This window comes from Rhinolophus sinicus, chromosome 17, assembly GCF_057876585.1.
Source record: "Rhinolophus sinicus isolate RSI-liver-muscle chromosome 17, RSI-T2T, whole genome shotgun sequence".
NCBI classification, from domain to species: domain Eukaryota; kingdom Metazoa; phylum Chordata; class Mammalia; order Chiroptera; family Rhinolophidae; genus Rhinolophus; species Rhinolophus sinicus.
Genome location: NC_142517.1, coordinates 212,562,036 through 212,587,710, shown reverse-complemented (window position 1 = coordinate 212,587,710; position 25,675 = coordinate 212,562,036). Strand labels below are relative to the sequence as shown.

General features: G+C 58.6%; 2 long non-coding RNA genes across 2 annotated transcripts; both read right to left on the bottom strand.

Moving 5' to 3' along the window:
- Positions 1-11,165: 11,165 nt before the first annotated feature.
- On the bottom strand, positions 11,166-17,359 carry LOC109434618 (uncharacterized). Its single transcript, XR_012490547.2, has 3 exons — positions 15,773-17,359; positions 13,959-14,062; positions 11,166-13,578 (listed from the first exon to the last, which is right to left on the bottom strand). It is a non-coding gene; the product is annotated as an uncharacterized LOC109434618 (long non-coding RNA).
- Positions 17,360-22,825: 5,466 nt separating this feature from the next.
- On the bottom strand, positions 22,826-25,433 carry LOC148754925 (uncharacterized). The gene is made up of 2 exons (XR_016019656.1): positions 25,047-25,433; positions 22,826-23,420 (listed from the first exon to the last, which is right to left on the bottom strand). It is a non-coding gene; the product is annotated as an uncharacterized LOC148754925 (long non-coding RNA).
- Between the last annotated feature and the right edge of the window lie 242 nt (positions 25,434-25,675).

The following is a 25,675-nucleotide window of genomic DNA, read 5'->3' as shown; positions in this document are numbered from 1 at the left end:
CGGTCACAAGTGAGGGACCTGTCACCCTACCCCCCTTTCTCTGAGCCCCCACCTCTGGCTCCTTAGCTCGGGAACTCCCAGTGAGGGAAGGGGCAGTGGGGACAGACAACTTTGCCGTGGCCTCCGACTCAGGTCCATCTCAGCACAGGCCGACCCTCACCTGAGCATCCATACCTCGGACATTGCCCACATGTGCTAGTCCATGCTGACACACCTGCCACCAGGATTTTGTCCCCCACCATGAAGACCCCAGAGGTCCTACTTCCTCATCCTCCAGGGCCTCTCCTGTGGGGACAAGACACACCCCTCAGGGCTGTGTTCATTATGAAACTCAGATGGGTGACCGGCCAGCTTGGTGCTGGTCCCTCTCTGCCTCAGAAGGACCCCAGTCCTGGGCCCACTTCCTCTTGGCCACAGGCTCCTTCCCACGCTGCCTGCAGATTTTCTGGAAGGAGCTCTTCTTGCCCAGTGACTGTTTCTGTGTCTGCCCCTTCCAGCTGTCACAGTGGGCATTTTGATTTAAACGTGGCTGTGGCAAATGCACTTCAGAAACCACAGATACTTCACCTGCTGGCCAGCTCCTCCCATTCCGTGGTAGAAAAACCCAGAGCAAACATGGTAGCTGGGTTGAGTGGACAGTGCGTCCACAAGTGGCACCCGGAGGGGGTTCTGTGCAGGTTGGCAGGAGGGCAGGGACCCTGGGACCTCCATGTAGCACAGCTGGCACTGCCCATGCAGGAGGAGGGTCAGCTCCCAGGGCCTCGGGAGGGGGTGTTTCTTGCAGCCACTGTGGGAGCCGGTGGATGTGCCAGGGAAGGAGGAGGGCTGAGTGCTGAAGACGCTGTTCTCAGGTGGGATCCTGTCTGTGTGACCGACAACCAGAATTTAAAGTTTTCTAAAAACTTAAAAAAAAAACCCTCTGGTAATGCATGTATACGTGATTGTCAAAACTTCAAATTCAGGAAAGTTCCTGTTCACACCCCGAATCACACCCTCCACACAGAGTGATTGCGGCTGACACTGCAGGCATGTTCTAGAACTTTCTCTGGGTTCTTATGTGGGCCCCTCTGAGCGACCATAACATTATAGTTCAGGTCGACCAGGCACATCGTGGTATTGCATTTTTTCCTTTTTTATTTTTAACTGAAACCTAAGCCCACATTCGTACTTACACATGTCCCTTGCTCTTTTCAATCCGTTGCCTGTATTCTGGAAAGTGTCCGCATTTTCCCTCTAACCATGCCTCTGCTCAAGAGTTGTGTTACTTCAGACAAAGCGGCATTCAAACCGCACCGGGCTTCATGTGAGCGCACGTGACTTTCTGCAGAACAGATGGTCAGAAACGCGTCTGCCGAGTTATAGGATGTGCACTTGAGTATTTTTCATAGATGTGGCCAAATTGTCCTCCACAAAGACGGGGTCACGTGAAGCACCTGGTTACACATGCGCCTGTCATTTGCCAGCCTGGGGATGAGAGGCGGTCTCTCCTGCGTGTGCCCACCTGTACTCCGTGACAGGGGGACGTTGAACACTTTCTCATGATCTCACTGTCACTGGTGTGTTTTCCTCGGGCCCGTCTGCCCAAGTCCACGGCCATTACCACCTTCACCGTTGGCCCTTTCCGTATTGATTTTGAGGTGCTCTTTATGGACTGAAGATCTTTGCCTGGAATCTGAGGGGCAGATGTTCCCTCCTCCCTTGCTCTGCGATGCGAGATGCCAGTAAGCGCGCATTCCAACATACCCAGGTCTATTTCTGGTCTGCTTCTTGTCCTTTGATCTCCCTGCATATTTCCGTCTGGGCTGAGACCACAGTGTTTCAAAGACTTGTAGTTTCAGAGGACATGTATTTCTTACTTTTCCAAAGTTCTTGGCGATTCTTTCAAATGTTCTCCTCCATAAGAACTCTGGGTTCAACGTGCCAAATCACTGCTCACTCATAGCAATGGACGAGAGTTGCCACGGATTGATTCGTAGGTCAGTTCTGGGAGAACTGACGTTTTGTTTTGTTTTCCTCAAAATTGAGAATTTTATGTATTTCAAATTTCTCCCCTTATTCAGTTTTTTTATTTTTTATTTTTATTGCTTTTCAGTAAAGTTTTATCACCTAGGCTTTTTTTTGTGAGCAGTATTTTTGACAATATATGTTAATTGGTCATTACTGTGGACAGGAGAGAAACTGACCACTGAACGTTGATTTTTTTTTTTTAACTTCACAACTCTACTAATTATCTAATTAGTTCTAGTAGTTTTTCAATGGACCACCTTCGGATTTCTTGGTAGCACACATCGTTATAAGTTGATCTTTCAATTTCCAAGTGTTTATGCCTTTCATTTCTTTTTAAAATGTATTCTTGCTAGGCTAGGAGCTCTAGTGTCATATTGGTAAGTGAAGAACTATTGTAAAAATATCAGTAATGATGAAGACACTTGTCTTTTCTCCTGACTGTGAGGGGGTGGTTTTGAAGCTTTACCATTCATCGTGACGTTGGCTGACGGTTTCTAGGAGAAATCTATATCGAGTTAGGGAAGTTTCCTTCTTTCTTTGCTAAGAGGTTTCTTTTTAAAGTTTTAGTGGGAGAGAATATGGGGTTTCTGAACATCTGCACCGAGGACCATATAGTTTCCCTTTTCTCAGTCCTTAATGCAGTGAATTAGACTTACAGATGGACAGGAGGGCACCGTCCTTACCTGAAGTGCGGGCATCTTGACCCACCCTGGATCTGGTTTGCCAAGGTCAGCCCCCAGGCCCTTCGGTTCTGAGGGTCGGGCTGACGTCTGCTCTGGAGATCCCTCCCGGCCAAGGGCAGCTGTCTGCGTTCCTGAGCCTGTAGGTAGGAAGGACCTGACCGACTTCAGTGGCAGTGTGCAAGGTGGCACTTAGAGGGGCACATGGAGCCCCGTCCCAGGACAAAGGGCAGAGACACCCCGTCAGGAGGTCTGGTCGGGGCCCAGCTCTTGTGGTCAGTGTGCCCAGCCGACTCGGTGCCCTGTACAGATCCACAGAACAGGGCACATGGGGAAAGGAAGACCTTCAGTCCCAGCGGAAACCGCTGCTCAAAGTTGTGGACACTTGGCTTCCGGCCCTGTGAGCCAGCTTCGTGGCTTGTGACACGTGGGCACGTGGCTCTGTGGCTGCCAGGGGTGTAGCGCTCATCTACAGATGGTGTGCGGCGTGCGAGGACCCACCCTCCACCAAGGGCCCCTAATGCAGGACTCCGGAGCTTGGGGAGCAGCTGTGAGCACCCCCAGTGGGCCACAGCAGGAGGCATCTGCAGGGACCCTGCCGGCCTGTCCTGAGAGCCCAGCCAGGGGCCCCCTGCCTATGGCCTGCTCACTCCATCCTTCTGTCCTTCACCCTCCAGCTCCCTTCCCCCATTTTCCCAGGGAACCCCCATAAGGCAAGATGAAGGTCAAGCACCAGTGTGACCCAAGCCTTCTTCATGCTCCTGCCCAGCCCCCACCACAGCAGGGCCCACCAGCCTTCTGGGCCACACGGGTGGTGTCGGTTATTCTGTGTCTGTCCTGGAACATGAGGAGCTCAGGCAAGTGTCCTTGACCTCTGACATGGACGACAGGGAGGAGGGCAGGGGCTCAGAACCTAGCAGCCCCTGGCAGGCGCCCCCCCACACACACACAGCTGGGCCTGGCTCGGGCAGCATGGGGGAGGGCTTCTTGGCCGGGCTCACCTGGCCACCTGCACCTGGGAGGGCTCCTAACTCCCAGCAGAGATGCCTCATTGACAGATTAAAAATAAAGTAAACCAGAAAATCGCAAAACCCGGGGTGGGGGGCTGTGGAGGCTGTTTGGATGCCCGTGGGTTCTACAAACTGCGATTTTGATGACTCTGGCAGAATGGGTGGCACGCGGTCCACGTTTCTCTTCAAGTGCACAGTGGTTTTGCTTTTGGATTTTTTTCTTCTTTAAATTATAGGAGGAAGAAGCGTTTGGCGAAGTACAGCTTGGGACTTGCCAAGCCCAAACTATTTGAAAAAAACAAATCACAAGATTTTTGCCCAAACTCTAGAAAGCCTTTGATTCTACTTGAAATGTGAGGTCGTACAGATGGCCCTGTGGAGAGCCTGGCCCCTGGGCGGATGTGGAGCCTGGGGTCTAGCCCCCAGTGTGACAGCAGAGTGGCCCTGGGAGGAGGCCATGGCAGGACGGCCCCCCAGCGTCCTCCCCCACTGCACTGGTGTCCTGCTGAGGAAACTGAGGTCTGGGGGCTCGTGGAAAGGTTTACAGCTCGCCGTCTACACCCCAGCTGAGAACACAGCCGTTTGTGTTCAGAGGGGCAAGTGGGTGATGTCCAGTCTCCCATAAGTCTGGGACGCCCTGCGGCAGCAGGATAAGTCACCCCCGGGGGCTCTGGGAAGTGAGCGTCCAGGGTGGGGTCTTGCCGGGGGCTTACCTGGCTCAAGTTGGAGGGAACAGTCTAACAAGACCACCCTCACTCTGTGGTCCCCGAGACCACCCTGGAGTTCCATCATTCCCTAGAAAGACGCAGAGCTCGGGGAAGCCGTTATACTCGGGGCTCCGGTTTCTCCCAGGGAAAGGGGACAGATGTGAGTTAGCACACAGGCTGAGCAGGGAGAACCCCGACACACTGGGCAGGCAGGACTGGTGCCCTCCCAGCACTGCCCTGTGATCACACGCACGGAGCATGGCCACCCGGTGCTCACCGCGCCCGTGTCCAGACTTTGCACTGGGCCTCCGAGGGCTCCGTGGGTGCAGGCATCATTGATTGACTGAGTGACCAATTGCTCAAGTATCTAGCTGCCCCTCCTGAGGCCAGCTGAGGCCCCGTGGCCCAAAGACCCCACCCTGAAGCACAGTGTTGCTGTTTGGTTTGCCCAGAGGCCCCTACCAGGTGGATATTCCTAGGGCTCAGAGCTCACCTCACTAAAGCCTCGGGCAGAAGCCTGCTCTCCATGCCCCTGACCATGGGGTCTCACAATCAGCCCGTGTTTATTTCCCTTTTCTGAGACCCGCCCTCCTCTGAGTTCCTGGGTGGGTTAGCGGGAAGTAGAGGCCCCTCGGGGCCTGTGTGCTGGGGGCCCCAAAGGGCCTGTGGGTCTCGGCCTATTGTCCATGGATTCGATGTCCCTGAGCAGGCCCTAAGCCCCCAAGGACACCGCTGCCAACCTCCTCTCAGGTCTACGTACAGCTGGGGATGAAAGTAGGGGCTCGGCCCCAGGAAAATGACCTGGAGCCCCACCCAGGCCAAGCAGTCAGGAAGAAGAGGAGGTGGCCAGCTGCCTGACGCCAGCCCCCTTCTTGAGAAAGAAGGAGGTCGTTCCGGAATCTTCCAGAGTGAGGCTCCATCCACCCTGGGTGATTGATGACAGAGTTGGGGCCGCCAGCCAGGGATCAATGCAGGGAGAGGGGCCAGGCTGCCTGGCATGGCTGCAGGGGCTCCCTGCCAGGCCCCTCTCCCACCGCTGTCCACAGCCTAGGCCAGCTCCATGCCCACGTGGTGCACAGGACAGGGAGAGGAAGCTGGAGCCTGGACTGCCCTTGGCCTTTCCCCCAGCCAGCTCGGCCTCTTCCTCCCTCGGCCGCAGGGCCTCCTGTGGGCATTGGTGAGGTTTGGCTCCCTCCGTGCTGTGCAAACTTTATTTTTAGCAGAAAATGTTGAATTAAAAGAATAACTTACAGAAATGGACAAGCCTGAAGCTCTTGGGCTGTTCCAGGTAGGGAGCCCCACATCCCACCCTTCTGGCCCCCTTATCCATTAGGGCTCCACCAGAGAGATGGGACCAACAGGAGATTTGTGGGTTGGCTGGGCAAGTCCAAAAGCCGCAGATCCAGAAAGCAGGTCAGCAGGCTGGAAAGTCTGGGGCGGGAGCCATGCTGCCGTCTGTAGGCAGAATCCTTCTTTCTCTAGAAAACTTCCCTTTTGCTCTTAAGACTGTCACCTGATTGGATGAGGCCCACCCTTGTCACAGACGGTCATTCTCTCTACTGAAGTCAACTGGCTGCTTATGCTGACCCATCCGTAAGACGCCTTCTCAGCAACACCCAGATTAGGGTCTGATTGAATCACCGGGGACTATATTTTAGCCGACCAGACACATAAAACTGACCATCACCCCGGGCGGCCCAGGAGAGGACTGGGACCCTGGCCCCGGACCCCTGGCCCTCCTCACAGAACCTTCATTCTCACACGGGAGCAGCCACGCTGATAATCAGGGCAGAGAGGGGAGAGGTTGGATGGGGTTCCCTGGAGTCCCCACCGTTCCGGGATGTATGTTGGGAACCTCTCCCAGGTATGGTGAACTCGTGGGGGCTCATCCTGCACTGGACCCAGAGGCCCACGGCCTCCAGAAGGCTCAGCTGGAAACCTGCCCAGCAGACATCCCAGCAGCAGAAGCGAGATGAGGCCACAGAGGCTCACGCTCACCGTCCACGAGGCCACTGCCCGGCCACAGGGCTGGTCGGGTGGGTGCAAAGCTGAAGCCTTGTGTCCTGACTTGACCCGAATTCTTTCAGCCACCATCCTGCCGACGGCTTGTGGGAGCCAAGCTCTGTGTGCCCCTCCCTGTTCCAGGACCACAGGGGCGGCTTTGGACTTGGTGGGCAGTGCCTGGTCCCAGCCAGGGTGGTCTGTCTCCTGGTAATGCTTCTGTCCCCACCCACCAAGGTGGACAGCAACTGTCCAGCTGCTGTAGGTCCAGGGGGGCCTGTCTGGTCCGGCTTTCCTTCCCCCCCTCAGAGCAGCTGTCAGAAGCCATGGGGGGAGGGGACCCCAGCCTGTCTCTGCCCTTCGTGGTCCAGATGCCTCAGTCAAACCCCAAGGGTTGGGACACAGAGCCAGTCTCCCCAGCATTGGGCCTCCGGGCCTTGGGGAGCTTCTCTGAGTTACTCGCAAACCCCAGCCTTGCGCGGGCCTGCATTCCTGCTCAGGGGTGGTGTGGCTGTGACAGAACCTTCCCTGTGGCCGGCCTTGTCTCTTCCCACATGCTCCCTCTGCCCCACCTCCACTGTCCGCGTCACTGCAGCCTGAGGCCCGGAGGGGAAAAGCAGTAAATGACTGGTTAAGCGGACAGTCGCCAGCCTCAGGGGGTGCTGGGCTCTGGTGGGCCTGCCCAGGAGGAGTCCTGGGGAAGCAGGACTGCCTCCCTTCACCAGGTTTCAGAGGACAGTGCCCAGCGAGGGTGGGGAGGGGAAGAGAAAGGCAGAAAGGCAGGGGTGTCCCCAAGGGCTGCTCGCAGGACGGACTGGGGACATGCAGCCATGGGGTGGCCGCTTGCAGCCCAGTGGCCCTGATTGGGGTCTCAGTGCCCAGGTCCCCTAGCCCTTCCGGGCAGGCCTGGGACCTGTGGCAAGACTGAGGGTAGGACTGAACTCGTCTCTGCATAGCTTGCAGGCTCCCAGGGCAGGGCCAGTGGGCCCTTTGTCCACATCCGCTCTGACCTGCACTTCCTCCCTAAGAAACACCCCCTTTCTGTCTCGGGCAAGGTGAGGGCCGATCTGGGTGGGCAGAGCATAGTACGCGCTGCAGTGTTGCCCTGGGAGTCTGCGGAATAGGTCACTGTGTGGACCCAGGTGGCACAGGCCAGAGAGGGTTGCGGGCCCTGGGTTTGCAATGCAGCCGCCAGCTTGGAGGCAGTGTGGCAGAGGTTAGACGCCCAGCTGTGGGGTGACGTATCTACTAACCCAGCTGCCCCAGTGCTGACACGTTACATAACTGCAGTGCATTCCTCCACACTGACAATTATCCTTCTTACGATCCTGTTAGCTAAACTGCAGACACAGACCGCTCACCTCCGGGGGCCTTCATCCCCCTCCGTCCCCAACCATGGTGCCCGGTGCAGGCTTTATATGCTCCCCCACCCCCCAAAGAAAAGGCTACAACCCAGCCTCGTTCACATTCTGAACACAGGCGGGTTCCAGTGCCACTGCCACAGAGGATACCTGCCCGGCATCAGGCAGTCAGGGCACAGGTGGGTTTTTCCTGGCCACCTGCCCCCTCAAACCTCACCGGCTGGGCACCCCGTGCTACAGAGCGGCTCTCCCCAGCCGCCTGCATGGCCCCCGTCCTCCTCAGGCCCCGGGCAAGTGTGGCCCCCAAGGGCACGTCCCCTTCTGTCTGGATTCAGGGCCTTCCAAACGGCCACACCAGCCTCACGGGTCCTTCTGTATTTGTCAAAATGTCAGCCGTTTTCTGCTTATCTGTTTTGCTCTGCCAAAGGAGAAACCGTGCATCTTGTCTGTCCCTGAGGGGCTGTCACCATCGGATTGTAGCTCACTAGCTGTCTTCCACCTCAGCTCCCCACTGGCTCCAAAATTATAATTTTGAAGGCTTGCTCTTGTCAGGGTGGGACAGCCGCTGTCCTGTAACTGCTGTCGTCCTAAACAGAAACAGAGTCCCCTTAGGTGAGCAATTTGCATCACATTTACGGCTCCTGGGTTTTGTCCTGTGTGGGAAGAACTGCCGCACTCAAAGACATGACAGATGCCACTGTCTCGTGGCTTCGTCGTGTGTATGGGCATTTGTGATGTTTTGGTGTCACATGTGAGATTCCCCAGCTCGCTCTGGTTGTCCCAGCCTCAGCCACTGACGTGCTCACATGTGTGTGGTTGGTATGTGGACACCCTCGTCCAGCCACTGGTCTGCCTGGGTGTGTGATGGTACCACACAGTTTTCATTACGATGCTTCATGCTTTTACTGAAACTTTCCCTTTTCTGTTTAACGGGCTTTACTGGCGTTTTTATTGGAATTGCATTAATGTTTTAGATTAATTTATGTATAGTTGACATCTTTATGATGTTGAATCTGTCTGTCTACACAAAGGCAGAGACGGCCTTTTGATTTGTTCAAAACATACCTGTGTCTCCCAGAAGTATTTTTGAATTTTCTTCGTATAGAATTTTTATGTGTCCCAGTAAGTTTCTTCCTCACAATTTTATTGGTTTTGTTGCTATTTTAAATGGGATCCTCTCTTCCATTTTATCTTCTACAATTTGTTGTCTTGTGTTTATGAAAGCTGCAGATTGCGATATATTAGTTCTGAATTTACTCATCCTGCAGAATTCTCCTTTGGCTGATAACAATGTTTAGCTGCTACGATTTGTTCTTCCAGGTATACAATCATATTGTCTGAAACTAGGACCAATTGCACCTCTCCCTGGTCCCATTTTGACCCTCTGGTTTCTTTCCTTTTCTTGCTGTCCCAGCAGGCTCTTGGCATCAGTGAGCGCCAGCTGTGGACCTGTCTCGCTCTGGCCTTAGGGACTAAGGTGTGTGTCTTCCCACCAAGCGTGAGGCCGCCGTGGGGCCAGGTGGGTGAGCGAGCGTCCCATTTATTTCTACTTCATTACCCTTTTAAACTTTGAAGTAAGAATGAATGTGGAATTTCCTCAAATGCTCCCTTTAACATTGTGAATTGTGCCAGTAACTTCTCCGGAACCAGCCCCGCTTGCCATGAGTGTGAGATGCTGAGTTCTGTCCTTTTGCAGCTTTTGGAGGTGCCCACACTCCTGGGCTCATGGCCCCTTCACCCCACCTCTGCTTCTGACATCAAATCTCTGTCTCTGATCCTGCGGCCTCCCTGTTATAAGGACCCATGCGATCAACGGCCCGAGGGTGACCTCGGGTGACCACCCACCTCAGTCTTCTTCACTAATCCCAGCTGCTAAGTCCCCTTGTCATTTGAGGGGACAGGGTCACAGGCTCTGGGGCTGAGGGTGTGATGTCTCATTCTGTCTGCCTCAGGGGCTGCTGTTGGTAGAGCCGCTGAGGAAGTTCTTGCCTCTGTGGGGGACACATGTGCTGACAGTTGCTCGGGACACCCCAGGGGTGGGGTTGCTGGGTCAAGGGCATATTCAGCCTCCCAGCCTAAGCGTCAGGGGGCCTGGAGCTGGGACCACGGCATGGGCTCTGACTGTGTGCCCTGTATGCTGGGCTGCGCCCCACGGGCAGGGACCCCTCCTCTCTGGGGGCCAGCTCCGCACCTGTAGCAGGTGAGCACGGGCAGGGCAGCGGGCTTCGTGCTCCAGCCTGCCTCCCTCTGCCAGCAGCCTGGCGCTTTGATGCCTGCGTCCCCCGTCCTGGCCGGGCCGGGCCCTGTCTAGGCAGGCACGACAGCCCCACATTCCTGCTGTGGGTCCCTGAGGGGAGGGGTGTGGGTGCAGCAGCTGCTGGGACCAGGCCTGGGCCACCCGCCCGTCCCCTGGCCTCAGGCTCCTCCCTCCCAATTCAGACACTTCTCTCCTTTGATCTCAGGCCCGTCCATCCACTGCCCTCAATCTTCAGATGGAGAAACTGAGGCCAGAGAACAGAAGTCACGTGTGGGAAGTGGACAGGGGGCCTCTGGCTCCTGGTCTGGCATCCTCCTGGCTTTGCCTCGGGGGACAGAACCTCTGGTCCCTCCCTTTGATCCCCCTCTTCTTTCTGGGTCCAGGAGGCCAGCTGTCTTGGGGATGGCACAGACCGGCTGGTTCTGCCGGGGGTGGGAGCAGCTCACACAGTTGTGGGGCCCACCTAAGCCGGGCGCCGGGCTCTGGAGACTGAAGGCCACGGTCATCGGCGTCTCATCAAGGATTCCAAACCTGAGTAGAGCTGGAGAGGGGCTGACCCCGAAGCGGGGAGCCAGTTGTCCCCCAGGTAGCCAATGGGCACATGTCACTGCTCAATCTGGCCTGGCCACCCCTCATCTTCCAGACTGGGATTCTAGGGAGCAAGGCCGTTCTTGAAGTTACATCCCCATGAAAGGATACAGGGGACAGGAGGAGTGGGTGGTAGCCCAGGGGACACACTGCTGGTTTGGGGTCTGCAGATGTGTGCTGGGCAGAGCCCTCAGCAGAGCGGGAGGCCAGTACGAGCTGTGACCGCTTTATCAGAGCAGGACGTTCCGAGGGTGTGAGCGAAGGGTCTGCTGTGTTCTCGCCAGGGGCTCCACTTCTCACCAGGTAACCCCAGCATGCAGTGCAGAGGACCTCCTGGGCCTGTGCCATCGGGGGAGGGGCCCAGCTGCCTGGAAGGGGCTGTACACCTCCCGCCCATGTCTCAGGGTTTGCAAGGTGGGTCCGCGTCACTTTCTATTTCTGTCGCTATGATTTCACACGTGTGTTAGCAGTCACTTGTGAAATGCATTTTGAGCTTCCAGAGGGCCTCTAAAGGTCCTATATAGAAATAAGCAAAGAAACCTGGGACAAAGATGTCAGCTTTGAAAACCTACAGATTATAAACGTGTGTATTTCAGAAAACACAGAGGAATGAAGAGGCCACTGCCGGTGGGGAGGGACAGTTGCAAACTGCAGGAAAGACAGCACTTCGTAGCTGTAACTGCCAGGGACTTTCACAGTCAGTGAGATGCGTGACACCCCGAGTTCAGCATCACGGACAACATGGGGGCCTCCGGTCACCAGTGTGAAAAGGTGCAGCCTCGTTGTTGATCAGAAACAGTAGAGAGAATCCAAATTATATTGATGGTGATTTCTGCAGGCTTTCGATCACACTTTTTTGCAATTTCTAAATGTCCTATATTTTCTTTATAATCAGAAAAAGGAGGAACGACACGTGCCTGTCTCCCAGGCACAGTGTCTCCCAGGCACAGTGTCTCCCAGGCACAGTGTTTCCCAGACCTGTGAGTCCTGGGGTCACACAGCCCAGGCAGCGTGCAGGAGGCCCCTCGGGTGTGCCAGGTGTGCTCACACGTGCTGGTTGGTGCGTTGAGAGCTGGGGTACCTCCGGGGAGGCACTGTCCAGTTGGGGCCTCGCGGGCACAGGCTCAGCGTCCCCCCCAGCACTCCGAAGGCTGATCTCTGTCCTCCATTGGTCCTTAACACCCATGCTCACACTGCCACACGCTCCTCAGATGAGGCTCAGCCCCACCCTACGAAGCCAGCGTGCATCAGGCCCGGCCAGGAGGACTCCAAGCGCTGGGACCCAGACTCTGGCCGCGTCTCATATGCCCGGCGGGCCCTCGGCCAAGGGCGGGGTCTGGGCTCCACAGACCTGGGCCCTATCCTGGCCCCTCCTCCTGGCTGTGACTCTTGGGCAAGTTGCCAACAGCTTTGAACTGCACTTTCCTCATCAGAAAAAGAGGTTGGTAATAGCCACTTTCGAGGGCGGTTGTGGCAAATGGATGACATGCACAGATGAGAAGTGCGTGCAGTGCCTTGTGCTGGGTCACGGAGCAGCAGGGCTTCTCAGCCAACGAACCCATTAGAAATTGCACACGGCTGCTAGTCACGGAGCTCCAATGGCAGTGGCTCAAACATTCGGGGCTGATTCTCCCAGACAGAAGTGTGGGGGCCACATGGTCACTCTGATTATCTAATCAGTACCCTGGCTCCCCTGTTTTGCCACTCTGCCATCCGCAGCACACAGCTTCATGCTCTTGGCTGCCTCATGGTCAAAAATGATTGCGGGGCTCCCTCCCTCATGTCTGCTTTCCAGGCAGGAGGAGAGGAACAGGCCCAGGGCAACGGGAGCCTCTGAGCTGAGTCGGCCCTCCCTCGGGAGCGCTCCTGGAAGCCCTGTGGTATGAGTCTGCTTTCCTCGTGTTGGCTTCCTTGAGCTGCAAGGAGGCTGGGAAATGTCTTTGTCCCACAAAATCAGAGTTCTGTACTGAGGCTGGAGGGAGAGTGGTGTGGGGGCACTGAGCAGTGTCCGCCACTGCTGTTATTATCACCGCGAAGTGGCCCTCACAGCCCTGAGTGTTGTGGGCAGTCAGAACTCTTACGGATGGAGCAGGTGCACCTGGCTGGGAAGGTGGCTTCCTGGGGCCGTAGGTGGGAGGCCCAGGTGGTGGCTGGGGGAGCAGCGCTTTGCTCACAGTGGCTCCACAAGTCCTTTTGTCCCCACAAGATCCCCAAAGCCAGTAGGCATTTCTGGCTCCATCCCACACATGAGTCTCAGAGAGGTTGAGCAGCTGGCCTGAGTGACTCAGCTGCTGAGTGATGAGCTGACATCACCCCAGCCGGCCTGACACCAAATCCACTCTCCTTACACAGCCCTTGCCTATCAGCGGGGGCCACAGTGGACCATGGCTTTGGAGAAGTCCTCTCAGCCGAGTCCCCAGCCTGCAGCTGTCCCCACCTCTCCAAAGGCTTGGAGGGGACTCTGGGCAAGTCCACCTCCCCCACTGGCTCCAGCCACAGCTCGTTGGGTGGGCCTCCTGCTAGGCTGGGTGTCGGGAGGGGCATCAGTGCTCAGGACCTGTTTCAGTGTCTCTGAGGGGTCCTGCCATGTGTGAGCTCTCGGCCCCCAGAGACCGAGTAGTGGTGGCAGGAGGATCAGGGGTTTGGGGAAGAACTGAGTGGCCCAGGAGTCTGCTGGGTAACGCGCCTGCCCCCACCCACCCTCACCCCTGACACAGGCAGGAAAGTTCATGCTCACCCAGGACACTGGCTGAGTCCTCCACAAGTGTGTGACCTGCTGCTGAGGTGCGGAGGGGCTGCCAGGCGAGGGCTGTGCCTTCCAGGTCCTTCCGGCTGCTGCCCCGACTCTGTCAACGTTCAGCAATCATGACACATGTGCTGCCTCCTCCCTGAGCTGGTGCACAGCCGCAAGGGGGCCCCTCCAAGCACAGTTACATAGGTGGGGTCCCCTCCAAGGTGGGCGCAGGCCTGTGAGTGGAACGGGGGCAGGAAGGCACAATAGGCAGGAGAGCAGGTGGCGCTGGGGAGGGCGGGGAGGGACGCAGGCACAGAGCCGGGCAGGGGCAGGCCCTTGTCACCAGCAGTGCCAGACAGCCATGTCGCCATCTGGCGTGTGAGACTGTGGCCCCTGGCTTCTCCCTGCCCCCCCACCGCTCCCTGCCCCCCCACCGCTCCCTGCCCCCCCCACCGCTCCCTGCCCCCCCCCCCCCCCCCCCCCGCACCGCTCCCTGCGCCCCCCACCGCTCCCTGTGCCCTCTCTCATCCAGGCCCCGCCCTCATCCAGGCCACGCCCTCATCCAGGCCCCGCCCTCATCCAGGCCCCGCCCTCACCCAGGCCCCGCCCTCACCCAGGCCCCGCCCTGGCCGCTTGAACATAGGCAAAGCCAGAACGTCAGCAGATCTTCTAGACTGGAGGGGAGTGACTGTAGCTCCTTGTCCCCTTGGTTGCTCACTGGGGGCAGAAGATAAGGCAGAAGACAGCAGGTGACTTTCTTGGTGAAGCTTGTCCACCCACCGGTGGCCCAGGTGGCCATCCCTGGCCTGTAGGAGTTTTCAAGGGACTGCCACGCATGAGTGTGCCTCTGGGCAGGGCTTCTCAGGGCGGGGGTGTCCGTGGAGTGAGGGCATGTGCTCTGGAAGCAGGGGACAGCCTCGGGGTGGCCTGGGAGCAGGGAGGAGACAGCCTGAGCAGGTGACGCCCAAAGGCCAGCAGGCCGGACCCCACTCCCGCTCATGGGGAAGGGCGCTCCCCTGGTGTCCGGAGAGGGGGGCCCCACATGCCAGCTGCAATCCTGGGGACAGAAGGGCAGGTCTGAGGACCCCAAACCTGGCTGGCTATTTCAGTGCTGATGTCAAAGGGTAAGAGGGTTTGTGGTCAGCTGTCTCTGACCACCCCAAACTTGATCTCGTTGCACCTCATTCAGGAAACCCCATGGCCTCTGTTGCTTCAGGATGAAACCTGAACTTCTCCCCTCCAGCCCCAGCCCCTCTCTGCAGAGTCACAGCACTCCCAGCCAGGCTCTGTCCTGCATGAGCCTGTGTCTGTCCGTCTCCCGGTCCGTGGTCTGTGCGGGGCTCGCCCCTGCAGGGGTCAGGACAAAAGTGTTTGCTGTGAGGACAGGAACCCAGTCAGGAGGAGCTCAACAGATTGAGGACTTAGCTGTCACATGTGACACTGCTGCCTGCCTGGGCCCAGGAGGTGTGGGTCCCTGAGCTGAGTGGAGCGCAGGTCCCCCCAGGGCAATTTGGGGGGCAGCCTGGGCAGGAGTGCCTGGAGCTCCCACACCCTCCCCCGGAATCCACCCAGCTCAGGGCTCAAGGCCCTGCTGGAATGTGAGGTCGGCATCTGGGTGTGGGAGCCACTGTGAGGCCTGGTGCAGGGCGGTGGCCCCGGGAAGGGCCGGGACGTGGTAAGGGGCTGAGCCCTGGTCCTGGAAGCAGGGAGCCGCTGAGGTCCAGCAGGGCCGGTGTCCTGGTTTGCAGCTGGGAAGGTTTTCTGTGGCCAGCACGGAGGCCGATGAATGGGGGCCACCCACACACGACTCTGGGCAGAACAGAGGGAGATGGTACTGTCTCCACGACCGGGCTGTCCCAGCGCCTGGGCCCAGCTCACCTCGTGTCTGGGTCCTGCCACCTACAGGATTCTGCACCCGCCCCGCCCCGTCGCCACTACTCCTTGTACCTGGGGTCTGGGCTCTAGTGTCCCCAACCAGCCTTCCACCCTTGCCTGCTCTAGTTCTTCTGTTACTGCGTGACAAAATGTGAGACATTTTTGGCTTTTTATGGTGCAATTTCTAATCGTGTCAATACTGCCCTAGGCTGTTTGTGACAGCCCAGCCAGGTGGCCTCTGATAAGTGAGGGCCACAAGCCAAGAACTGGACAATCCACGCTGCTCCCTGGGATGGCCAGTCAGACAGAAGCTTCCGGAAAGCCCCCCAGAGGCCAGGCTCGTCTCACCTTCCCAGGATCGTCTCCTTGAGGATGAGGGTTTTGCCTCCTGCGTCCAGACAGGAGTGGCCTGGTAGATGGACGGGGGTTTCCCCGGGGAGGCAGTGGCAGGAAGCTGCCCTGCGCTGCTCAGCACCCTCCCCAGGCGAGCGCCCCCCCAGAGATAATATGCCCCAGGGCTCCCACCCAAAGCCCTCATGGCTACTCACTCACCAACATCAGACCAAGTGAGGAGAATGTGGGCGGGTCTCCACAGGACGGGGCAGCTCCAGGGGTGCCCCCCGCCCCACTCTCTGGCCTCAAGTGTCCATCTATGAAGTGAGTGTCTGGTTGTCAAGCTCCCTACTTTGCAACTGGAGGGCGGGAGCCGATTGGCGCCCCCAGGGGCGTGGTGCTGCCTCCCACTGCCACACCTGGTGACTTCCACATTCCTCAGTGGCAGCTCGGCAGCTGGGCCACCCCTCTGGACGCTTTGCTCAGGGCTGAGCTGCCTGCAGGACCGATGCTTCCTAGTCGTTGCTGCGACACCCCTGTGGGGGGGCTGGGAGAGTCAGTCCCTCTGCCGGACTCCTGCGGACGTCCAGGAGGACAGAACCCTCGTTCCATTAGGTGTTGTCCAGTGCAATGGTGCTGGCCGTGCTGGGAAAGGTCTGTGGGAGGTCTGCAGGTCTGGCTGCCTTTGGTCCTGGGGAGGGCCTGCCTGTAGGCCACGCGACAGGGCCTGAAAGGGGGGTCAGCCAGCAGTGGCCAGAAACCCCCGCTGGGAGAAACCCACATCCCACAGGCAGGACAGGTGCCTCCGGCCTTCCAGGGCTCATGCCCCCTCCCCCATCCTTTCCTGAGCCGGAGAAAGGCCTCACTGGTGTTTTCAAAATGGGCACTGAGCCCAGGGCGCTGCCGGCTGTCAGCTGCATGGAGAATGTGCATTGGGAGGTGTCCCCAGGGCTCCAGGTGAGCCGCAGCCAACAGGAGGGCGGGGTGCCTCCAGCCAGAAGCCTCTGGACAAGGTTCTCCAGCAGAGAAGACTTCTGGGGCCCCGTTCAGCTCTGGGACATCATGATTCCACACTAGGTGACTCAGGAATTGTCAGAGTTACAGTCTAGCCACTGGAGATGTCATGACTTCACTATTTTACAGTCCTATGATTCACCCATCTCCGCACGCAGGAGTAGGAGCAGGGTTCCTAGTCACAGTTTCCAGACACCGCTGATACTTGAATATTCTGAGTGAAAGGCTGAGATGACGTTTATCTGTGATTTTCAATTCTTTGGCTGTTCAAGGATGACAGAAACCGTATCACTCACTTGTTAGAAGTAATATGTTGGTATTTCCAGAACCACGTGTTGTACGTATTTACGTTTCTGCTGTGGAATGAAAGGAGTTCAGTGATTAGAAACCCAGACTTTCAGTGTCAAAGACAAGAGATGCAGCTACAAAAGGAGTTAACTGAGAACATGCTTCTCGTTAGCTTGCGTTGTAAGTGTCAGTATAAACTCATTCACTGTTCTGGTCAAGCGTATGTATTTCTCAGCTCGTCCCACAGAAAAGGCCAGAAGCCTGACCACTGTGGGTAGTGACACAGAGCTCCCGGTGGCTCTGGACGCAGCCCCCTAAGAGGGGCCCGAGGGTGTCTGAGAAATGGCTGAGTGCAGGGTGGGCAGGGAAAACAGCTGGTACATCTGGTGGTGGGGGCTACTTTAAGTGACAGTTTTATCGAGACATACCTCACATACCATAGCGTTCACTCATGTCACGTGTACAACTCAGCTGCCTTCGAATGTGTTCACAGACTGTGCGACCTTCGCCATTCATCCCAGACCCCTTCATCACCCCGAAGAAACCCCATCAGGACAGCAGTCACTCCCTTTCCCTCCCGGGGCCTGAGCTGCGCTGCCTGCTTCCAGTGTCCCCGGGCACACCCCTCACCAGTGGGATCGGGTGACACGTGGCCCTGTCTGGCTTCTCCCCCGGAGCACACGGAACACGCAGTGGCCTGTTCACAGGTGCTCCCCAGTTTTGCCCAGAGCTCCTTTGCTGCCTCTCCCATCGGGGTGGGGTCTATTTCCTGCTCCCCTTAACTCTGGGCTGGTCTTGTCACCCACCGACCATGGCAGAAGCGGCAAGTACCGCCCCGCTCCCGTCCCCGTGGGCTCCACTGCCAGCAGACCCTGCAGGCAGGAGCCTACTTGTGGGGACACGTGCGTGTGGGTGCACACTGAGGCCCTGCCGTTCCGAGTCCTTTCCGTCCCCCGCTGCCATCTGCTCCTCAGAGCTGGGGGAGGGTGTGGACTGTCAGAGCTGAGCAGCCCTCAGAGCTGGGGGAGGGTGCCGGGCCAACAGCCTGGCTGCTCGGGGCAGGCTGGTCCTCGGGCTTTTGCAGCCCATAAGCTCAGGCAGCGTGAACAGGCAGGTCCCAGCCCAGCCCAGCTCCTGGACCCCTCCAGCAGGATGTGCTCTGTGGGCTGGGGTCTGGGGCATTTGGGGAAGCGTGGGGAGGGCCGGGCAGAGCCAAGAGGACTTGCAGGCCTGCTCAGCTGAGGGATCTGACACGGGACAACTGCAGAGGCCCAGGGAGGAAGGCATGACCTGTCCTGCCAATGACACCAGCAGCTGCCCACGGTGGAGCCAGGTGCTGGGTCAAGGCCGGGGTGGGAGGGTCATGCCCACCTACACCAGCACGTGGCCTCCCTGGTGCCTGGGCCGGCGTGGGCTGGAGCGTGCCCCCTGTGTGCATATGCCCCCCACCCCCACGGCCAGCGACCTACGACAGCAATTTACATTGGCAGCGTTTACACCATGGAAATGAGCAAACACTGCACAGCAGCCCGGCTCCCTCTGCGAGCCGCTGTTGACCACTTACCAGCCCACCACCGATTTGACTGACTGACTGAAGTGTTAGGGTGCATTCGCTGTTCCCCAGAACAATGCCCGCCCACACCTTGTGAGCTGCAGAAAGTGCTGGGGGGGGGGGGCAGTGGGGAGATGGATGACCTTCCAGCGGGGGCTGTGGTGATGAGGACGTCTGGGCACCCACGGGATATGGGGGCTGGGCCCATGTGGGCACCATCTGCCATGGGCACTGGGAAGCTCGGTTAGTGCAGCCGTTGAGTGGGACTGCCACGGCGCCTGCATCAAGCCGGGTCCTTCCTGGGCCTGAGGAAGGGGCCTCCGCTTGCCAGAGCAGCCCCCACCTCCCGAGACCGCGTGCCCACAGCCCAGCAGGACTGGGCTCCATGCTGGGGCTGAGCCCAGGGAGCAGGGCCGCCATGGGCCTGGGGGCTCTGAGACCTGCCCGTGAGCACAGCACAGGGCAGCCTGCAGGGGGCATGGTGGAGCGGGGTGTGGTGGGGATGCCAGACCTGGGGCCCCAGTGTCCTGTCCAGCTGGGCTCTCCAGGCTGCTTCCGTGCTGCTTCCTAGAGGCTGGTGGGGGGCTCCTCTGTGTTGGGGAGCAGGTGGCCAACTGGAGTTTGACCCGAGAGCAGGAGGAAGTCAGATGTGCTCAGGAGCCCTGCTTTTCTGTCGTTAGGTGGGGATTGGCCGTGAGAAGGGCTGGACAGTGTCCGAAAAACACAGCTGGGAGGGGCAGAGGCTGCCTGACCTCAGGTCTGAGGCTGCGGCCAGTTGCCCAGGGTGCCTGGCCTGGTGGTGTGAGAGGCTGGGGACACTGGGCCTTTGGACAGCCTGGGTCCACCTGCCTTCCCGCTTCTCAGCCCTCCATCCAGCCCGTTCTGCTTCTCCATGCACTCCTAGCGTTTCTGGACCTGGAGCGGCCCAGAGCAGTTACAGCCCACGTCTCAGAGACCTGGTGGCGGGTTGTGCATAAAACACACTGATCTCGAGTGGAAGTTTGTCTTCACACTGGTTTTGGCTTTGAAAAGTCAGTGTATATCCTGGCATTGAAAGCAAACTTCACCTCCAAGAGTGAACCATCTTTTGTCTCCACGCTCGGATGAACCTGACAGTGGATCTGGCCCAAGGTCAACTATGAAGCAATGAGTGTGCAGGGACCACTCGCCTTTCTCAATGGGCTCGGACTCGGAACGCACTCACAAAATGGTAAATACACATGTGGAGAAGCACTCAACATCAAGGGCCACCCTGGAAATGCAAAATGAAAGCTGCGCTGATCACCACAATGGCTAATTTAAAGGACCGACCGAGCCAAGGGCTGTCACCATGCAGGGTGAAGGTGGCCTCACCTGCTGCCAGGGGGCGTGTGACCTGTGCAAGAACTTACAAAGCTGTTGGGCGGCATCTTCCATGGTCGGCCCCACGCACAGATCCAATGAGCTACCACCTCTGTTCCTGGAAATGCACGTGTGCGTTTACCCTGAGACACGGCAGGAAGGCAGGGCCCTAAACCGTGTGCACTGTCCACTGACCATCCTGTACGTGCTTCCAGACAAGGAGACAGTCACACAGTTGCTTGCAGCAACAGAAAAAGAAGGAACGTCTGCCTGTAACTGTCTGGATGAACCTCACAAATGCAACCTGCACAGGAGAAGCAGACACAGAGGGGACGCGCTGCGAGGGTTCATCCCCGTGAAGGTCCAGCCCAGACCAAGTTCTCCGGTGGTGATGGAGTCAGGATAGTGGTTTCCTTTGTGAGGCCAGTGGCGGTGCAGGGGCTCCGCTCACCCTCTCTGTCTTCGTCTGGACGATGGCTTCACAGCGTGTCACTTTTTTAAGTGCATCAAGCTACACATTTATGGCTTTTGAACTTCCTGTGTGTCAATTATTCTTGAGGGGAAAGGTTGCTGAGAAAACAACCATGCCCATGGAAGTGTGTACAGCCTTCGATGTTCTGACCTGCTCACTGCTGTCTCCTCAGCAGCACTGGGACCCGGAACTGAGTTGCTGCCAGTGGAGACGGCCTCTCCAAACCCGCTTGGAGGAAACTACTGCCCAGGAGCCGCACGTGTTTATCGACACAGCCTCAGAGACAAGAGAATGAAGGGGACGGAGCCCTCGCTGGGGGCTCCTCCCCGCACCCCTGCGTGAGGATCCCTCTCTCTGCTCTCTCGGGCGGCACCCCTGCTTCTCAGCTCCAGGGCCCTTGAGAACCAGCACGGGCCCCCCAGGGATGGACAGGCTCCCACCACTCAGCATGTGTTTTCCAACTTGCTGCTTTCCATCTGCTCATTTTGGCCTCTTCACCTTCCAGGGGAGAGGTATGCTTTAAATTTTGCCCACTAATCTATTTTCATCACTTTCTCCTAAAAACGAAAACAAAAACAAAACACCAGCAGTCTCCCCACAGAATGGTTGGCGTGAAGCCGCGTGGGGAGGTTTGAATGCTTCATGGGTGATTTGCTGGCTGTGTTCCTGCTCTCACGCTCAGAGCAGGGAGGCCATGGCGCCTCCTCCGCAGCAGGCGGCCCAGGGCCCCAGTTTCGGTCTTGTCTGTGGAGACTGGACTCTGGTGCCCAGCCCAGGCTGGATGGTGCTTTCAGTGGAGGCTGGATCCTGCCCTTCAGCCAGCACCCCAGAGAGGGCACTGCTCCAGCCGGCCCCTCCCAGGCTCTGCGTCCCCACAGAAGCAGCGGTGGGCAGAGGTGCAGGTACGGGGCGCAGGGAAGGGACTGCCAGCTGTGCGGGGCCAGGTGTGCACATGGGTGGGGTGCAGCTCTCTGCTTGAGGGCCTGGCTAGCTGTCGTTTTTGTCTGCTCTGTAGGCCTCGGAGACGATCACCCCTCTCCCACACCCCAGCCCGTTGTCTGCCTGTCTTCCATTTCCAGAGGACAGCTGGGCACGTGGCTCAGAGAGGCTGCGGGGCGCTGGCAGCATTGTGGCCTGAGGCTGTCATGTCAGGCCGACAAGGACACTAAGATTGTCAGGCGTGTGGCTCACTGCACTCCCGTTAGGAAGAGGGCCCTGACTGCACCCATCCAGGGCCCTGCCAGGGTTTGGGGGAGGTGTCCTTCCCTCCTGGATGACAAGGGCCCAAGCCCTTCCTGGCGGTCTCCCGAATTGGTGTTGGCTGCAAGCCAAATTCACGTCATGCGGGGCCACTGAGGACTCTGCCCAAACCCACCTGCGCTCCAAGCCCTCCCCACAGAACTTCCCTCACGCTCTGCTGACAGCGTAAGAAGGAAACACACAGGCATGGCCGCTGGGAGCTGTGTCAGAATGGGAAGACCCAGTGAAAGGGCACCTCAGCCACCAGGGCCATGGCACTGGTGTCAACCAGTTTTATTGGCTTCCTGTCACTGTCACCATTTAGTTTGTAAACACCTAGCTTTACATTTAAATATGTGTAAATGTTATCCCGGCTCAGCCTCAGCGTTGGGGCCGTGGCTTCCTGTCCTGGGTCCCTGGACCCCTCCCAGGGCCTGCAGGGGCCTGGCTGGCCATGTGAGGCAGGGGCAGATTTGCTGAATGTACATCCTCCCAGCTGGGTTCCCTGGGGGCAGCCTGTGATCACCAGGCTGCTGTGTCTCCTCAGGAATGCAACTGGCCTCTGCTGGCATCAGAGGACCCTCTGGGCCCGGCCGCTCCCCCTCCCCCTGGTCTCGAGGGAGGGCGGAGTGGCCGTTCTCACACAGGACCCAAGCACGGGGTCCCTGGGCTGTGAGGAGCAGCTCCCGGTGACGTCAGGCCTGGCCATCCCTGGACGCCAGCTGGACAGTGCAGAGCGATGGCTTCGATGTCACCTCTACTCTCATCCAGGAGCCCAGGTCCCAAAGTCACATTGTGACCAGGAAAAGACGAGGGCCAGGGCGGGTCTGGCAGGGCCAATGGCCAGGCTCGCTGACACCAAGTCCCACTGGAGGCCAGGGGTGGGGAGGGCCTGCAGGTGCCTGCACCAAGCCTGCCCCAGGGGACACTGTGTCTGAAGCCTGAAGGCCTGGCCTTGGACTGGTCGTGGCCCGTGTGGGACAGGGGACAGGAACCAGGGACTGGGCTGGAGTCGGACCTGCCTGTGGCCAGCCCAGGAGGCTTCCTGGAGCAGGTGTCTCGGAGGTGGGGGCCATGAGAGGCTCTCGAAGGGCAGCTGGGTGGGTGGGTCAGCACCTCAGGATGCCCCCAGCCATCTGACAGCCCAGGCTGTGCATGTACGCATGCGTGCGTGTGTGCAGATGAGTGTGAGCGTGAGGGTGTGGGAGAGGTAAGTGTAAGGTGCCCACAGCCACCTCCCTTCTCTGGAGGGTCTGGGAGGTGAGTGAAAATAAAAATATAATTTTTCCTCCATCCAAGTGTGAAGACCTGCAGAAATCTATTCATGGCCTCCTTTGGCTTAATCCTCCTGTTTTAACGGTACAGCTTTTATTGCATTTCTCAAGCCATATGACATGTATTTATTATTTTACTAAAATGTACATATCGTTACGTGAATTCTTTGTACATATGATACATTTAACACTGAAATTGTAACTATAAAGAATAGATTATTTTGGCCTCCACTGGCTGTTCACAGTGGGTCAAGGTGGGACATTTCCAGTGGGCAGTGAACGGAGCTGGCACTCCCGGCCCGGACACGGGGTAGGTGTGGGGACAACTTGCTTTCCTGGGCCGGGGGGGACAGGCTGGGCTGCAGGGAGCCCCGCAGCCCTCTCTGCACCCCCCTCCCCAGGCCTCTGTCCCCTGCTCTTTCTTCCTTGGAGGCCGGGCCTGGGCAGCTTCTAGGACCCTCTTCCTGATCCTGGGTCCCAGTCCCCCATCTTGGGGGCCCAGCCCAGGGCCTGAGCATGAACATTTGGGAAGAAGGAACCACTTAGTCTGCATATACGAAAAGGGAGGCCCATGACGGAGCGACCAGATGCCAGCCCCAGATGCCAGTGCTGCGCTCCGGAGGGGCCCCCACGGAGCCTGGGCACATGGCTGCTGGGTCAGGCTGCGCAGGCTTCTGTCTGAGGAACCTGGGGTGGGTTACAGAGAGAGGATCGGGGGTTAGAGGACTCGGGCTGAGCAAGATCCTGGCTGTGAAGGGGAAGTGAGTGTCGCCCCTGGGACCTGCCTGCTGGCTGGAGACCTAAGTCCAAGGCCCGACCCAAAGACGGCTCGGTGCCCCTGTGAGGTGAGCGTTGGGGCCTGTCCGCCCTCCCCCTTTCCCACTCCAGCCCCACTCCACTGCCCCTTCTTCCCACGCTTCTCCCCAGGGGCAGGAAACCACTGTGGGAGACTCCCTCTGGCACAGTCCCACGCCGGCCTCGGGGTGGCTGAGACCAGGACTTCAAAGGCCCCGAGGAGGCCCCACCTCTCCCCCCGGCCTCTAGCACAGAGCCCCCTTGTTTCCCTGCCCCAGGCCCTTCCTGCCCCCTGCCCTCGAGGTCACCAGCCTAGGGGCTCCCCAGAACCACTGCCTGCACCAGTCACTGGTCTCACACAGGACGCCCTTGGGCTGCTTCTGGGCCAGTGTTCGTGAGGGGTGATGGGCAGAGAGGGGGCCCCTCTTATTCCTGTGATGGCAGCTCCTGTACCAGGTTCCAGAAGCTTCTGCAGAGACCATCTGCTGAAGACCCAAAGGGGTGGGGACAGCCTCAGCCTGGAACCCAGCCCAGACCGGCCGAGCTCAAACCCAGAGCTGAGGTCCAGGCCAGGGGGGTCCTTGCAGCCCCCCGGGGAAGCAGGTCATCAGGACCAAGTGCCAAGTCACGTGCTGCCCGCCCCATCCCGGGAGCACCAGGTGAGTGGTCCAGGCTCAGCTCCACCCACTCGACCCTGCCCCTCGCTCCACCCCCACTCCAAGCCATCAGCACCTGCGCCTCTTTTGTCTTCCACACGAGTTCCAGGCATGGCTGCTGCTTGGCAGCCCCCCCAGCAGGTTTACCGTCAGAGTGAGAGGAAAAGCCCCCCGACCGCCCCATGTCTTCTGGCCCCCACCACCACTGTTAGCCATGCTGCCTGTCCCCTTGCTGTCCTGGAACAGCCCAGCACACTGCAGCCCCAGGGCCATTGCACTTGGTGCCCATCTGTCGGGAACACCGTGCCTGGCACACGCTTGCCCCCTTTCTCTCCTTCTGGTCTCTGTCTCACCCCCCAATTTAGCTGAGTTGCAGGACTTTGTTGCTTGTCTCCCGACTGGCAGAAGCCCTGAGAGCAGTTTGGTGGCTGCCCTGTTGGTGGTGCGGGTCCGAGAAGCTGCCCTCACCCTTTCTCAGCCCCACTGCCCCAGGACAGCGGCCTCTACTGAGTGCGGTGAGCCTGGCCTGGCTGTTGCTGCAGGCGAAGGGTGTCCTGGGTCCTGTGGTCTGCCATCGGCCCCGCAGATCCCGACGGCATGGACACTGCTAGAGGACACCCCAAAGAAAACCACGAGCCCCAGAAGACGCAGGGCCCGGATGCCGGCTTCCCCTAGTCCTTCTCTCCAGAGCACGTCCTCATGGGCCCGGACCGGGCATCTTGGGGTGTGTGGGTGTCCCCAGAGCTGCAGTGGGGTCCGTGGTGGGGGCAGCAAGCGAGAGCTTGTGTCCTGGGAGGCTCAGAAGCGTTTGTGGAGAAAACATGAATCACAATTAAGAATGAAATGAAAATTCATCACTCACTGTTTTGGGTTTAGTAAATCTCTCCTGAGTTCACAGAGACACCCCTGAAGGAAGCAAGACGGTCTTCTGCCTGGGGGTGTGGGGCCACAGTCCACCCCGAGGCCGTTTCAAGGGGTGGCAGTTCCCCTCCCGTATCCCAGTGCCCACCTCTCCTCAGCACTGGGGGCGTTGGGGCCAGGTTGCCTGACCGATCCAGGCCAGGCGAGGGGCAGGGCTGGTTCAAGGTAAGTGAGGGACACGCAGGGTGGGAAACGGTGGCCCTTTCTGGGAGCTGCAGAGAGGCTGGGCTCCAGGCGGTGGGTGGCCCTGCAGCGTCCTCGCCCCTCTGCTGAGGCCACATTCCGGCTCTGAGCCGAGCAGGTGCGGCTGCCAGACAGCTGGGGCTTCCGGGGGTGCTTGTGGCCTGAAGTCAGCTGCCCTCCCTCACCACTGGCCGCACCCTGGGCTATTTTGGGAGGTTGAGCTCAGAGCCCGGCCTTGCTGCTCCTGCCCCTGAGTTCCTGGAAGTCTGGTCAGGAGTGTGAGTGGTTTCCCTCTTGTCACGCATCTGTCCTGTCCCCAGAGCCCCTCCAGGGCACAGCTGTCCCGGCCGGAGTGGGGTACGCTGCTATGGGCCGTGCCCCCCCCCC